The 12107-nt window shown below is 39.8% G+C and overlaps 1 long non-coding RNA gene across 1 annotated transcript in view; it reads left to right on the top strand.

The window, feature by feature from the left end:
- LOC110362259 (uncharacterized) overlaps nucleotides 1–12107 on the top strand; it is a 108883-nt gene that overhangs the window by 45110 nt on the left and 51666 nt on the right. Inside the window, exon 10 of the long non-coding RNA XR_010474337.1 lies at nucleotides 5068–5266. This is a non-coding gene — a long non-coding RNA (uncharacterized LOC110362259). The remainder of the gene's footprint in view (nucleotides 1–5067; nucleotides 5267–12107) is intronic.

The following is a 12107-nucleotide window of genomic DNA, read 5'->3' as shown; positions in this document are numbered from 1 at the left end:
TGCAAATATCCCACAGAGAGACTGAACTCTTCCTGGCAGAGGGAGACACTGTTTCTGGGTGCTGTGTGCCTGGGGCTGGCAGCAGCAGTGCCTGGCTGTGGTGTGCATTCCCTTAAGCCAATGGAAAAGCCCCCCCCCTTCCTCAAAACTGTGAATCAATATGGTAGTGTTTGTTGTGGCAGGAATTATTTTTCTTCTTTCAGACTTATGTGCATATTTTTAAATCTAGTCTATAGTGCTTTTTTTCTGCCTTCTCATGATTTTGCAGGAGCCCCTCCTTTTGGAGGTGAGCTGTGAGGCAATGAACAGCATGGTGGCAAAGCACTTGATTTCATGTTCTGGTTGTTTTCCATAACTGCTCATTTGCTGTTTCACTTCACCATGTATCTTCTTTAACCTACCCAAACCATTCCTTGCCCAAATTACAGTGATAGATTGATTTGCACAGAAAATGGGCAAGAGAAAGTGGTGTCTAGCTGCCACAGTTTTTCAGCAGTTCTTTTGGATTTGCACTCATTGTCTTGCTGTGCCGGACAGCGTTTTAGTCATTACATTGCTAACTGTGTGAGATGGAGGCAGTTTTAGCAACACATACAAACTTCATAAAGGGGGGTTCTAGTGACTAATCTGAACCACTTGGAATTACTGCTTTAGGACAAATGGACTAATCCTAAATATTTCTCATGAGTCAATACTTGTCAGTGCTGAGAACTATTATTACAAGGATGATGATCAGAAATTTGTGAAGTTAAACTCAGATATTTAGAAGCCTCTACCTCAGTGGATTATTTAGAGCCTTAAGCATCATAGAGGAGAATTTCTTACTTTTCAACATGGGCAGGGAATTTAGGGTCCTATGCCTACTTGACATGGTATGTGTTTCTTAAAACCTCTGGCTTGTTTAAAAAGCTGTTTAACCATATGTCTCTTAACTTCTGTTTGCCTTGGATTGAAATTCATGAAGATTTGAGCAGAGGCTCCAGGTTCTCCAGCATTGACCTGAATAATTGACTTAAAAATGGAAGTGGAAAAAATAACATGTAAAACTTGGTATTAAGCAAAATTTTCAAATCAGGAAAGACAGAGGGGAGGACTAGTAAGGAGCAAAAATGGACTGGGGCAGCTCAATAGATAATGGTATATGATACATTTTCTCAGAGATCTAGGTCACTCCTGGAGCTGAATACTGCTTGCATGGACAGTTCTGGGTGATTCTGAAATAAGTGTCAGTGCAGTCCAAATAGACCTGTAGAAGATAGCTGTCTGCCACAGTTTTGCTTGGTCTTGGAAGAAAGCCTGAGTCTGAATGAAGGATGGCTAGATGTAAACTTTAAAGCTGAGTGTGGGTCCATTGACAGGATGTTACAGGGAAACTGCCATTTAATCCATCATACCCTTTCCGAAAAGAAAACAAATTCTTGCCTTTTCAGAATACTAAGTTGCTTGCAAAGCAACACTTGAAAAAGTTATTCTATGGATTGTGCAGCGGGGTCTGATATGGGTTGCTTGGCTGAAGAGGGTTTTGACTAGCAATGTGCAGACTCCTTGATTGTAACTTCAAACTCACTGCACACTGCAAGAGAAATTTTAACTTAGATTTGAGTGTTGCCTGGTTGCCCTTTTGATTAGATTTACATAAAAACACAGAAGTGGTGAACACAGTATAAAATTTATATAAAAAACTAGAATGTAAAATATATGGAAATTACTCACTAGTAAGTATATTCCTTTGGAAGCTCTTCCAATTTTACTATGTTGTACAGACTTTCTTTTATTGATTTATTAGTCTTCCTTTTCTTTCTCTTCCCACCCCATCTGTGATCATTACCATTCTTTTTGCTTTTACAAAAATATAATAGTTCAATTTCACTTTACTGCTAATTACTTGTCCTTGGAGTTAAAGCTTAAGACTTCATAACCTTTGATCAAAATTCATCATAATCTTTAAGTTGCACAAACAGAACTAATTTGGGCAGCAGTATAAACAAAAGCTTTTCTTCTTTTGTATATAATATAATATGCATAGTAATTGGGATCCAAAACCATAATGTCAGAAGTGGTCCCTGTTGTGCTTGCAATTTATGATCAGGTTTTCAATACTCCTAGTCTTACTGTGACAAAGAGACAGTTTTTCTCTAGCACTTTTTATGTGTGAGCAAAAGGTGGCAGCACTATCTCCACTGTCCCTGCACTGCCTTTTTATACCTTGTCTCTTGTGTGTAGGAAAAAAAATAAGGGTGGAACTTGTTAAAATGGAGACTGCATTATCGATTACAATAGAAATAGTTTGTTAACATAATAATGGTATTATTAAAGAGCTGTGCTTTGCTGCTTGCTCTGTGCAAACAGAGGCATAGAAGTCATGCTAATGATTTTGAGTGTCACGTGCAGGCTCTATACACAAAACTTGAGTGACTGAGCAAATGTCTGATTGTGTAAAACCAAATATTCTCTTACCCAGATCAGGGAGTGGCAGCTGATAACGCAGGTCTGAACGAGCTGCGTCACCCCCGCTGCGCTCTGCAAGCTGTGCGCTGCCGCTCCCGGGAACTGGGGGCAGAGCAGACTCTGCGGAATCCTTTGCTGGCTGCCTGCCATTTGCTGGGGGTTTTGATTAATAACTTCCAAGGGAAAAAAAAAGAGAAGACTTTACAATGATGGTTTGTCTTCAGTTATTCTGGTAATTATTTTTGTGAGTAGGATGTGCTAGAGAAATGTTCTGCATTTTGACCAAGCCAGATTGCTTTGGAGAACAACCTTTTTAGCAGCTATTACTGCTACATATCACTTTTATGATCACAGAAAAATCATCTGAAATACAACTTATTTTTGTTGTACTGAGGTTTTCTTCTTTTTGTGGATATATGTTTCTTTTTTTTTTTTTTTTCCCCCATATTGAATAAAGTCAATGCTACTGCTTGAAGGCTGCACATTTTTTTCTTTCTTCTGCTTCTGGCAAGTACTTTCCCATTTGCTGTTTCTTGACCTTGCCTGCATGGTTTTTTTTTGGGAGAAAGAGGCCTTGAAGTTATTCCCTTCAAAGGCCTCACCAACTGGTTTTCACCTTTCTGTTGGTAATCTGTGATAGATTAAATGCACCTCATTGTGTGTGTAATTCCATTCTGGCAGGCTTCAGAATTTGTTGCAGAGTTAAGTTTGCAAATAGAATGCATGTGCTAGTGCTGCTAGAGGTCTGTTAGCAGCCTGGGTCACTCTTCCACTGTGTTTCCAATACAAGCAAACATTAAAGGGGCTTAAAAAAATGCCCTCTTATTTCTGAGAGTCACAAGAAAATGATAATATACTTTGGCATTGAGAATCACAGGAAACTCCTTAGCAATGTGGAGCATGCTGCTTTCCCCCATGGATGAATGAGCTGTTCTCCACTGCAGTTTGAGTCCCAATTGACTTGGGAAGAGAGATGGGAGACCACAGTGATGAATGAAGCTGAGTATCCCCAATGACAGTGCAGAGGAGTGCTGTTGTGTTGTTCGCTTATAAAGTACTCCAAGTTATTTACTGATTCTTTTTTTATTTTCCCCCTCCCCAAGGTTACATTGCTGTACATAACACAGGTCAGGTCTGTACAAGAAATGCTATAGTCTAAGGTGTTGCTAGTAGGGTTTTTTTTGCCCTTTCATCTCCTCCCTCTCTCCCTGTCTCCTCTTCTCCCACCCCCTTCCTGTTAGATGTAGGGTTTAGACGATGACAAACCCCATCTATCTGACTGGTGCTGGATCTGCTTGTACAGCTCCGTGCTCCTGCAATGTACTGTGTAGCAATTGTGTGTCAGCACTAAAACAAAGTTTATGATGTTTTTGAAGACTCTGTTAGTTCCTGTCAACGTTAACCTAGAAACAGCAACAGCAATTCACTACTCTGTGAAGTTAGTTTATGGATCTGGTGGTGCTTGCCATGAGGACTGTAACCCTGAAATGGTGGCATCGTGCAGAGGAGAATTCAAAAAGGAAGGGGATGGATTTTTCAGTGATTAAAGAGCTGTGATATTGCATGGCTTTGTCACTGCCACCATTGGCAGCCTTGTGCAGAACTTCTCTCTCATGCCACCAGTTAGCAGTCAGCGGGGGAACTGATTAATGTACAAATGCAGCAGGAATAGTTGTTTCTGTGGTGTGTCTATTTACGTGGGACTTGTATCTCACTAATTATGAAAGAGACTTCAGTCAGATGAATTAAAAAAAACAAACAAAAACATTATTCTATGAAAGCTAATGATATATGCCTGCAAGACTGTATTTTCCTTGTTTCTATTTTGAATGTCACTTTTTCTTTGAGCAGTCATGACCCTGTGTGTTACTTCTCCATTATCACAGCTGCTGGAAAAAATGAGAAACATGTTGTAATCCTCTCTTTGAATATGGTAATTCTCTTTCTGCCTCATACAGCCGTCAACCCCATAATATGTAGGCACCTGTCAGTCATTCAAGTGTTTTTGTTTTCACAGTGCTTTGTGCAGGTAGGAAATATCATAGAAGGGCAGCCGAAGTAGAGAGATCTTGGGGACTTTTGTAGCATCACATGGGATACTGGTGGTTGGCCCTGGAGTTTCTGACTGCAAGACCCATGTTCAATAAACCACCTTCCCCAACATAGAACAGAGGTAGAGGATTGCATTTGAAAAAAAAACCCAAACAAGCAACCAAATGTGCATCTTCACTGCTGCATGCAAGCAGTGGATATTTGCAATTTTAATAAATAACACACAAACAAGATCATGTGCACCGCAGTCTGTGCATGGATAAAAGAGCTGTTCTTCATGCAAACAGGTTTTTGTACAAAACTGGAGCACTCTTCAAAAATTGCAGTAGAGTGTTTTAGTATAATGCTTTCATAAGAGCATGAAGCTCCTTTGCAGCCTTTAGTGGGTATTTTGCTTTCCGTGATTTAGGACAGTAAGTTTGTGCTCCAACACTCTTCCTTGTTTGTTTCCTTTGTTGAACTGGTGACTGAGTTTCTTGTCAGGTCCAAGGTAAATGCAATGATAACAATATAGTATGAAATATTTTAGGGGGCTTGTAGAATCCAACTTTGCTGTTTCTTTCATAGGTGAAGGTGGAATGAAGGCTTCCACTGCAGGAAGAAGCAATGGTCCTTGTGATGAAAACAGTTTTCTAAGATTTTGGACATCTGTTAGGTACTTCGTTTTACCAGAGACTTCTTGAATAAGACAGAAGTTCTTCTGTGCCTCAGCATGTCACCTGCAGAATGGAAATGGCAAGGACAATATTTTCCTGTCCTCAAACAGGTATTGTACAGACTATTCCAAGGTGTAGCTGAGGCCAAAAGTAGGAAGAGGATAGAGGTAGTTCCACAGTGTGGTAACAGGGATCTTTTAAATACCTAATGTCATTATTGAAACGTATTTACTTTGGTATGTAAAGTCTTCTTCACAGCATCGCTAAAAAGCAGCTGCTTTAAAGTACAGCTGAAGTAAAGGGCAACTGGGTATCCTGGTTTGCTTTGTACCTGCTAGTCCCTGCTTCAGGGAGAGGGAATACAGTGCTGTGGGTTTAGAATGACAAACTACAGCACTGTGACTGCAGTTCCTGCTTTTCCTCCCTGTTGTGGGACAGCCCTATTGTGGAGACAGTTTGTGCAACTGGAGATGTGGTAGCTGTTTGTGCCAAAATTCAGTTTTTTTTATTTTGTAACAGAAGAGTAAGTGCGTTCAATATTTAGGTTAACTCTCGTTGTTTCGTCTATGCTCTGGTTGTGCTACCTGGCTGCAGAACTTACCCCCCTTTTGTTCCCTGATGTGCATCTTGATGCAAAAGTGACTCTTTTAGGCAGAGGAAGGAGCAGCGCTGCCAGTGCTCTCGCCAGAAGATCAGGTTCTCAGTCTGGGAACATCCTTCTGCTGTTGAGTGCACTTGAGAGCCTGCTGGCTGCCTGACAAGTAGGAGAAGAGCCATGAATGCCACGCATCTTCCTCTGAATCAAGTGTCAGCATTGGTTAAAAGATACTGACTTGCCAGCACTAAAAATCCCCTATGTGTTTTGGGGAAAAACGGGACAGTTTGCCAGCGTGAGTTTTTTCTTTTTTTCTTTTTTTCTTTTTTTCTTTTTTCTTTTTTTCTTTTTTTCTTTTTTTCTTTTTTTCTTTTTTTCTTTTTTTCTTTTTTTCTTTTTTTCTTTTTTCTTTTTTTCTTTTTTTCTTTTTTTCTTTTTTTCTTTTTTTCTTTTTCTCTTTTTCTCTTTTTCTCTTTTCTTTTCCTTTTCTTTTTTTTATTTTTTATTTTTTATTTTTAAACTAATCTCTCCTTTTCTTAGAGCTACTGGGAGTGTTTGTATTGATCTGTGCCCTTGATGCCCTCCCCAGCACAGTGCTATGTGCCCTTGCTGTGGTAGCTGGCTGTAGGGCAGAGGGCAGGACTGCCTGTTTGCCCTGCCCGCAGCTGACTGGGAGCCGCTGATCCCCCGCTCTGCTCCTGGCCACCTTTCAGCTTGCTTGAGTCAGCTCAAACTTCTCTGCTCCGTAGCTCCTGTAATGTTGCCCATGAATTCCAAGTGCAAAGGCTTTAATAGCTTTGTAGTAACGTGAGGTACAAATGCCGTGTCTGTTGCATTGCAGAATCCCTGACAGCAATACCCAGACTGGGAATTGTAATTGAGGTCCTGTAGCAGTAGCAAGTTTCTGGATCATGTCATGCCGGGGTAATAGACTGATTCTGCAGCCCAAAGGGAGCAAACTCTGGAGGAAGGGGTTCCAGATGGCTGAACATGTTTCATTTGGCTCAGTTTGTTGCAATTGGAGTGAGCAAATGACTGAGCTCTAGTTTAATAAAGCTTTGTGGATACCAGAACAAAGGAGTTGAGGAGGGTATAAGGATGACAAGACAATTGAGCCAGATTACTTAGCTGCTTATAGCCCCCAGGAGTAATTACTTATTTTGCTGTGTCTGAAGGCGTATCACTTACACATTTGTTGGGTGCTTATGCTTCAAATAAGGAAATCAGATAGAATGTTCAAATATATTCTTTTGCTAGTGGGAAATAATTTTAAAATATGCAGTTGCAATAATCTCTGTATATGTATTTAGATTTCAAATAATGACTCTATGCCTCAGGTCGAGTGATCTTCATTTTCTCTTTGAAAATGGAGGTCAATCAGGCAATCTAAAATGTGTTGCTTTCTTGCAGGTCCTCATTCTGCAATCCTTACATGGAACACTATTTACCTGAATGAATAGTACCATTGTACTTTTTTACAGGAATAATTGCTCTTTGGTTTAGTAAGGGTGAGCTTTAATTTGCAAGAGCTGGGACATATGCTAGTGATTTTCTCTTAGCTGCATATAAACAATCAGCACACATGTATATGGATAGTTTAAGGTTTTTCTATGTTGGTGTCTTCTGTTTGGTTCTGTGGTGTTAAAGGAAAAATGTTTTTAGGATAGCATTCCCATTGTATGAGAATGTTTGTCTAGGCTTGTTAAAATAGGGATGTATTTCTCCCTCTGTTCTCCTTTAAGGAAGAAAACTTCCATGTCTGAGAAGTTTCTGACACTTGAAACTTCTCATTTTGGGAAAAAAAAAAATTAGGAAGAAGCAAGTACAAATTTAAAAGATAAAATATTGATAGAATGTTAGAATGAAATGCTTTTGAAGAAATAGTGAAGTCAAGGTTTTTCATGGAGGTTTTGCAGTGACCATACTTGAGCATACATGTTGTGATGTAGTCCTAGTCCTTTATCACACCTCTCAGCTATATTTGTTCCATTTATTTAGATCAGCGAACAGGGTCTTCACTGTCACTCCTTCCTCTCCATCTTTCTTGAAACTATCAGATAAGTGTAAAAAACCTAAACTAACCAACCAACCAACCAAAAAAACCCCAAACCCAACCATCACCACCACCACCAAGAAAAAAACAACAACGAAAAAGCAAGCCATTTCTATGACATATACTGTGACTGCTTGCTGAAGCAACTCAATAGTGATCATACATATAACTTTTTTAGAGAAGACAAATCACTGTGCAGCGCTGTTTGTGATGAACAATGGTAGGCAGCTAGTCATCTGCCAATGCTTTAATAAGGTGTTTTAGTTCTACATGTAATTACTTCAGCCAGTAATATGCTATTTGCTAATTGTTGTTAAAAAACCCAAATGAATGCTATTCAAATTCATATTAAAATATTAAAAAATCCCCACAGCTGAATGGTAAATGCCAAACGTTCATTCTTTCACAACACAGTTTCAATTTCTTCAGCCAGGTTACACAATCTTTTCCATCGCCTCTAGGAAGAAACTTCTGCCTATGAAGAAGTCCTAAGATAGGAAAATTCAGGGGCTTATTCACCTTGGGTAGCATTAGACTAAATTAAAGAAACTGGGTCACTGAGGCTGCAAGAGTTCCTATTAACATTTGAATAAATGACAAAGAAAACTCAGTGTCAAGCCTCTTCATCTCATGATGAGTAATGGGGTCTTTTCTGTTTAATAGATCAGAAATACTTTTTCTCAACTCCTGGTTTTGTATTCTTGCTTATGGAAGAGTAGGGGCCAGTGGGGGAATGGCAACATGTCGAACTTCAGAATTCTTGCTGTAGGGTGCTCAGAGACACCTAACTAAAACTTTATTAAAAACAAAACAACAACCAAAAAAACTCCACAAAAACCAACCAAGCCAACCAAACAAAACACACAAGACCCAAATAACATCCAAAATTTTGGGGGTGGTGTAAATTTCTCTAATTTTTCTTTGAGTGAAATGCAGCTCACAGCAACAGTGCTTTTTGTTTTGATGGCATGGTCCTATTCTAGTCTGGCTCACCCAAAGCCATCCATGAAAGAAAGAACCTGACATATGGATATTTTGTACTGTCATGGTAAAAAGGACTTTCTTTCCCCCTCAAACTCTGCATACTTATTTTGTAGAATGAGGCAACTTTAAACAATTTTTCCATTGTGAAGGGAAAAATACAAACAAAAGTAAGTGACACTTTTTCTATTGTAACAGCTATTTAATATGAACTTTACTTTTTCTTAAGGAGACATATAAAACAGTGCTACAGCAAGGTAAATATAGGTCTGTTTCTGAAAGAAATACTTTGACATTCTGCTTGCCATATCAGCTGTCCTTTGTCACTGAATTTGCTCTAGTTACTTTCCTGTAACTTCAGCAAGCTGGAAAACCTCTTCGTTTAGTATTTGTTTAATTTGATATAATATTTCACTTTTTAGATTGAGTGACTTTTCTTATAGGTATTAGAGCATTTGGGGAGACTGGAATACAGTTCCATACTCATGGCTGGGATTGAACTGTAGTCTGGTCACCTGTTCAAAAATGCTGTGCTATTGAGAGGTATTAGAGCCCCTGAGAACACAGCAGTTGAGTTGCTGGCAGTGTGCCATGTAGAGGTGGCAGCTCTAGTTCCCTTGCATGTTTTACTTTTCAAATATGGACAAATGTGATGGTCACATTGAACCTGCATCGCCACCCGTACCAGACTGGAGATGACCTGTTGTTATGTTTGGGGGAGAAGGTGCCATTTAGCTCCAGGGGCTGAGTGGCTGCTTGTGCGTTTTGTTCCTCAGGAGCTGCTCCTTCTCCCTGGGCCATCTTCGGAGCTCCCCTGAAATGAAGGAATAAGCGTGAAGCGGCTGCAGCATCCCAGATCCCATGCTGGGAACCATTTGGGCTCCTGCTTGCTTGGGAGGAGAAATCTGCTAAACCCCTGCCTGAAGGGAGCAGGGAATTTCAGCTGTTTTCCAGTCATCCCAACCACATCCTCTGGAAATCTCTTCATTATGCATGCACATGCAATGCTGTGGGACAATGAATGAGTCTTCAAACTTAGACTGGAGAGCATGTTCACTCGGGTCGTCTTTTGCAATTGCGGGGAAAATATGTTTTTAATTCTTAGTTCAGTTAAATTAATATTACACAACCTTTAAACAGAGCACCTAAAGAAGCATGTTTAAAGCTATATTATCTTACTGTGCTTTCATATGGGAGGAACTTTAGCAACAGTGCGTAATATAATTTCAAATTAAAATTGTCCCTTAAGAGACTCTACTGCACCCACTTGGTTGCGTGCAGCCTTTTGCCTGTGAGAATCCAGGACAAATACATGGGAACACTAAGGCTTCAAAAAAGCAGCACAATCTTCTTGCTATGAAATTATTAAATAAATCTCTCTGCCATTTCTAGTAAGTGGAATTCCCTGTGCATTGAACTGGTTTGTAGGGATAGAAGTACGTTTTCTTGTCCATGTCTGCTCACTTCCTTCTGCTGAGACAGTGGTGTACCTGTTATGATGAGAACATTTATTCAGCTGGACTGAAACCATCAATTCATTTTTGCAGAGGTCACCAAAAATCCATCAGGTGGTAATGACACTCGGTTGCTACTGATGTGGGCTGGATGTGAGCCAGTGATCTAGAGGAGAAAGGCAGTCTAACCCATTACCCGTCCCCTGGAGCCATTGAGCCCCCCACTTTTTGCTCATCATTCTGCTTCTGCAGCTCTCATAGGTTAATCTTTCTTCTTCTATGTCTAATGTGATAATCTTTCTTCTCTTACATGTCTGCTTTTGACTTTCATGGCAGTATGGCTGACAAACATCCTGAGCATTTTTCCTTCTGATGCAGAAGATATTAGTCAGTGGTGCAATGGTCAATAGAGTTTATTAAGAAAAGAATGTAAAAAAAAATGAAGGAGAAAAAAAGAGAGCGAGGGAGGGAAGGAAAAAAAGCCTGCTAAACAAAGGGAAATTTTTATTCTAGACTTTCACACTAGGGAATAACTCAATGTTTCAAAATTTGTATCTTCTGATAAGAATATGGATATGAAGGCCTGCTGTCTGTATACTGTGCCTGTGGTGCAGCGTCCTGTTAATCAGGGTACCCCATCATAGGGAAGCAAAAACTCCCACCTCAACTACTACAGATGAGCACCTTGGCAGTTTGTGCTTCTCAGGTTCTGGTGTTCCTGGCAGTGATGTGGAAATGTCCTGAGTTGTCCGAGTGCTGAGCATGGTCCCAGTGCACAGCACAGCAGCACTCGTTCAGCACCTTTGCCTTGCTGGGGATCAGGTTATGTGAGCTCCAGTGGCTATACTGCTTCTGATGTTTGTGTCAGATTGTACTTTAAAACATAGCTGAAAATCTCTATTCAAAACTGGATACTGGTGAAGATTTGCCTGGACTATGTTCATTTTGAGGGAGTAAAACCCAAGAATTCCTCCTGATTTTTTAATCTTTAATTGTTCCTCCTTGTTCATATACTGTATAAAGGCATCCAAAAGAGTATTTTTGAGAAAAATTGCAAAAGGAACTATGAACTACTTAGTCACATAAGTATGTATTCATTCTGGAACAAGGTTTGCAGCCATCCCAAGAATATTTTGTTGCTGCTGGAGTGTACCTAGTCAGGGAAAGAAAATATCCTGTGACAAATTAATAGTTTGCAGGGGTTGCTGTGACTACTTTGGGAAGAGTATGTGTGCCGAGACTTTCTTCCCTAACAAATCAAAGTCTATTTTTACATGCTTTGTCAACATAAAAAAGGCTTTGTTACTTGGTACTATGTCCTGCTGCATCACCTAGGATTAAAATGGGTCCTTTGCCCTTTCCTGGGCAGTATTCTGATGAACTGAAAGTTATAATAGGAACATCTCCCCTTGCATCCTGTGCCGCTTTCTTCCCCTCCTTCCCTTCCAAATTAAAGAAACCATGGCCTACTGTTTTTATTTAACAGAAATTGTTTTAAAATTAGCCTGGAGATGTGGTTACTCCTGTAATCCAGTGCTTGTAAACATATGATCCTGCCAATAGAACAGTGTAGGGTATTTTAAGCTGATATGGAATGGACCTGTGCCAAGAATCTTTTTGTAGGAATAATTAAGTCTATTTTTCAATGTCATGCTTTGCTCTATGCAGCCTCCATTATAAAATAATCCCGAAAATAATCTTGAACTGTCTGTGAGGAAGTAAGCTGGAAGTGTTAAAAATTATACTGCAGCAAACACAGCAAGCCTTTCACTGTGTAAGCAGCCTGTTATTGGAAATTTCCTTCACTTTACATACATGAAATCTGAAATTACTCTAAATGAATTGGTGCAAAGCTAATATTGTCACCA

This window comes from Columba livia, chromosome 8 (genome assembly GCF_036013475.1).
Source record: "Columba livia isolate bColLiv1 breed racing homer chromosome 8, bColLiv1.pat.W.v2, whole genome shotgun sequence".
NCBI classification, from domain to species: domain Eukaryota; kingdom Metazoa; phylum Chordata; class Aves; order Columbiformes; family Columbidae; genus Columba; species Columba livia.
Note: the sequence above shows the minus strand (reverse complement) of the source record. Positions and strands in the feature narration are given on the sequence as shown.